General features: G+C 43.1%; 1 pseudogene; it reads right to left on the bottom strand.

Moving 5' to 3' along the window:
- Window positions 1-260: 260 nt before the first annotated feature.
- On the bottom strand, window positions 261-807 carry LOC122753451 (annotated as a pseudogene).
- Between the last annotated feature and the right edge of the window lie 3666 nt (window positions 808-4473).

Below are 4473 nucleotides of genomic sequence, written 5' to 3'. Positions count from 1 at the left end.
GACCTGAGTTCAAATCAGACCTCAGACACTTAACACTTACTAGCTGTGTGATCCTGGGCAAGTCCCCCCCATGTCCACCCCACCTCCCAGCCTGGGGAGACTTCTCTAATGCCCTAAAGCCCAAGGGTAGACCTGGAGGAGCCACAGCTGGGAGGGTCAACTGCTTAGGACATGGGCCAGAACTGGGGCCATGGTCGCCTGATGCTGAGGGAGCTAGGAGGAGGGTGTCCAATCATTTGAAGCTTCTGGCTCAGGAGTGATCACTTATTCTTCTGGAAGTGAGTCATGCCTGCCTTGGTTGCTTCCCCGGGTCAAACCGGCTTCCATATCTAGGGCTCATCTGCTCAGCTCGGTCACCAGCCTGGTGCCTCAGGAAGATGGGGCGGGTCAGGCGATGATACAGGATCTGTGAGCGATTACAGGTCACTGGAAACATGCACACTGCAAGAAGACACACTTCCCCTGAAAGTAGAAGGGGAACCAGAAAAGGAAGATTGTCCGAGAAACAACTCAGCCAGGCCCAAAATGCCATAAACCACCCAGTAGGTTAGTCAGATGGTATCATCAATCTTTGCTGGAACACTCAATGGCCCTTGACGGAGGCCAGATGCTGGATAGATGAATCCAGTGAGATTTGCAGAGCAGGGAGGCACCATAGTCAAATATGAGATAGAGGACCAGGAAGGCAATGGTACCTGTAGCCAGGTAGTACTTTTTGATACCGATTTCCTCCAGCTTCCCCAGTACAACCGTGACAATGTTTTTCTGCTCCAGGATCCTCTGGAAACATTGTCTCAAGCTACCCATGGCTCCCAGGATGGGGTGAGGGAGGAGAGGGAACAGGGGAAGATTGGACCCAGGTTGGAGAGGCAACCTCCAGGACTTCACCACTGCTCTGCAGTGGTGCTGCTGGTGTCTCCCTCCCCAGGCTCCCAGGACCTCCAATCCTCTGATCCCAAGGTCCCTCCTCTTCCCCGCCTCCCACCTCATGGTCCTGCCACTGCTGGGGACTAGTAGCATCACTTCTCATACTGATACTTTCTTAAAGACTCTGCTTGTAATGATTATGCTAGGGATTAAATGGAAGATTCGCAGAGCCTAAAAAAGTACTCAACCTGTCCTCAGGTATCCCTTTTACCAATATGATTTTGTCCTTTTGGGTGGCATGACAATTTTGCTTTCTGTGCCAGTTCACATCAAGGGGGCATCACCCTTTTTCTCGGCACTTGGTAAAAGAAAATGAGAGTCTCTTGCTGGCACGCTTTCCCTAAACCTCTTTCTTCTTTACTGACACTGAAAACATGATTCCTATATCTTTTTTATTAAATGAAAATGGATCCAGTTATATTGTCTTCTCAAAATATTTGATAAATCTTTCCCCCTTCTGTTATACCTAAGGTTCTTTGAGGTTACACTCTGTTTAATAAGCATAGATTCTTGGACGAGTATCCCAACTTCCATTGTTCAACATGAAACATAGGGGCCTAAGGATGCAGCTGTATGCGCTTTCCTCATTTGATTGCTTAGGTAGTCTTTTATGCTCAGAGATGTCACTATCTGAGAAGCTATTGTCTGGACTTAAAATATAAGCCACGCTAAATTAGCACAACAATGCTATGAAACTACTCTGGCTCATTTGATTTCATCAGAAAATTTCATCACTGGGATGAATTCTCTGAATGTCCTTATCCTTAAATAGGGATTCATAAACAAGACAAATAATCTTAAATCCTCATTTCAGTCATGAGTTTAAACTTCTTTCCTGAGCACAGTCACTTTGAATCAATGTACTACAATATTCCCCACAGCTGGCCCCAATCTTCTTTTCTCTCCTCAAGCTCCCAATTTTATCACAAAGTTCCCATTCTACTTTACTGAGCAGACTAAGGCCAATCATCATGTGTACCTCCTCTCTTCTTCCTCAAAATAATTTTGTGGTTCTATCTACTTTTCACACTTCACTCCAGCCTCAGAGCCTATGGCATCTTTTCCCCAAGACTTTTACATATACTTTTTTTTTGGGGGGGGGCAGGGCAATGAGTATTAAGTGACTTGCCCAAGGTCACACAGCTAGTAAGTGTTAAGTGTCAGGCCAAATTTGAACCCAGATTTATCCTCCTGAATCCAGGGCCAGTGCTTTATCCACTGCGCCACCTAGCTGCCCCCTTTCCAAATACTCTTGCAAAAGTTGAGATCCACTCCCCATTTATTCCAAGAAACTAGTTTTATCAGTCATTCTCATTCTCTCTTTCTCCCTCTCCCTCTCCTCTCCCCTCTCTCTCTCTCTCCTTTTCTCTCTCTCTATCTCTCTCTCTCTCTCTCTCTCTCTCTCTCTATCTCTCTCTCTCTCTCTCTCTCTCTCTCTCCTGTCTCTCCCCTCCCTCTCTCCTCCCTCCCTCTACTTTGATAGCACCTGCCTTCATTTCAAGAACATTCCCATCATAAGCAATAAATTTTATTTGTACCACTGAGACTTAAGAGAAAGTCTACTCTAGTTTCCCCAGAGAAAAACTAGTCATCCTAATAGTCAGTATCACCAGTTCTAATATTAATACTTCCTTAAACAATCCGTTTTTAATGATTATGCTGCAAAGTAAATGGAACATTCAGAAGTCTTAAATCTTCAACTCATGAGTTGAAAGGATCAAGGGAAAGGGTATGCACTGTTGAAAACCAGCCTTGGGTGTAAGGGGAAAAAAAACCTATCAGGACAGCATGGGGATATATGCTGCCTGCTCTTGGAGTGAAGAAGACAAAAAAAAGAAAAGAAAAGAAAAGAAAAAAGACAAAAAACAAAAAACAAAAAGAAAGAAAATCATTCATTCTAGCCAAAATCAGAAACAGAAGTGGAGAACCCTTGTGGAGAGAGATGGTATATCAAATCAATAAGTCAGTTATCAAGCATTTTTTTTAGTGCTTACTAGGTGCCAAGCCCTGTGCTAAGTGCTGGAGGTATGAAGAAAGTCAAAATAGAGTCCCCGTATCTCATAACAACATGAATAGCCTTTTTAGGCACTACCTAGGTGTGGGTATGAGGTAAAATCTTTCATAACAGTTACCTAAGGAACCTCCTTTATGTACAACCTATGTGGAAATATCCAGTAGGCAAAAAACAGACTAAATAGTTATTTAAGGGACCTTTCCCCTTAGGTCTATGTGGTATCTGAAAAAAGCGACACTAACAATAACCCCCAGGCCTGTAGCTTGGGAGGTCTAAAGTTAAAAAGCTCAACTAATACAACCTCTCCTTGTGAAGAACATTGAGAAGTTGGCTTCCTGGAGAATCAAATAAGGGGAGTGCATGTAGACATTCTATAACCAGTCCCAATCTGGTAACTACATGGTGAATGACAGGTTATTCAACTGGCTTCTGAGGCATTCAAAATGGATTATCTTAATATTTGCTTCATTTGCTCATTTGTCTTTATTTGGTGATTCTACTCAAGGTATCTAATGAGAGACTATACTATAAGGGACCTTCTCCATCTGAGGCCACATAGTCCCCCAAGAAAGATAAGGCCTTCATCTTTCTATTCATTATTTTCCATCCTAATTTTCAGAGAGTATTGCCTCCTACTTAGGGACAGTTAGGTGGTGCAGTGGATTAGAGGTGCTGTCCTAGAATCATTCTTCCTCAGAATTGAACTAAGTGTGAATCCTGAGCAAGTCACTTGACCTGTTTATCTCAGTTTTCTCATCTATAAAATGATCTGGAGAAGGAAATGACAAATCATTCCAGTATGTTTGCCAAGGAAAAACCCCAAATGGAGTCACCACACAGTTGGACACAACTGAATAACAATGAGACTCCCACTTTCTTTGGGAGAATGTGCAAGAGGAATCTAGGAGTCAGAGTTCATGTTTTACAGACAGCACAGCATCAAAGGCTTGAGGAAATAGGAGTTATCTTTGTGAATGACCTTTGGGACAAGGTCCAAAAGCAGGACTCACCTGGTTACATCTGGACGTGAAATTAGTAAGACTAATTCTATGTAGGAATTGAGTTTTGTTTTGATCATACTCCCCCAAACACTGATGTGGGTTTATGGGAATACTCTGAAAGTATTGGAGAAAATGTTCACGTTTTTCTTGTTATATCTTTGAAATAAATCATCTTTGCAAAAGCTCCCCCCCCCCGTTTTAAATGGTTTCAATAGAGCTGGGACACCAGCTTACTGACCCCTAAAAAGTGGGAGGAACATAGATAGTAGGGAATCAAGACAATGCGTTAGAGAAGAGACACTTCAGCCCTTCAAAGTGCCCCCTCTGGAACCCAGAGGGCTGATGCAGTAGGCCAAGTTCTGGGAAAGAGGGAGTCACAGCATCCAAGTTACAAGCGTATTAGCTGAATGAAGCAGCTTAAAAGAGAAGCCAAGTGAATACAGTAAAGGAGCCTGCAAACAAAACTTTGCTTTCAAATAAAACAGGTAAGATAAAGTTTTGAGGATCAAGAGGAAAGAGACAGAACTGAAG

Source organism: Dromiciops gliroides, chromosome 4, assembly GCF_019393635.1.
Source record: "Dromiciops gliroides isolate mDroGli1 chromosome 4, mDroGli1.pri, whole genome shotgun sequence".
In the NCBI taxonomy this organism is placed as follows: Eukaryota; Metazoa; Chordata; class Mammalia; order Microbiotheria; family Microbiotheriidae; genus Dromiciops; species Dromiciops gliroides.
This window is presented reverse-complemented; position numbering and strand designations above follow the sequence as displayed.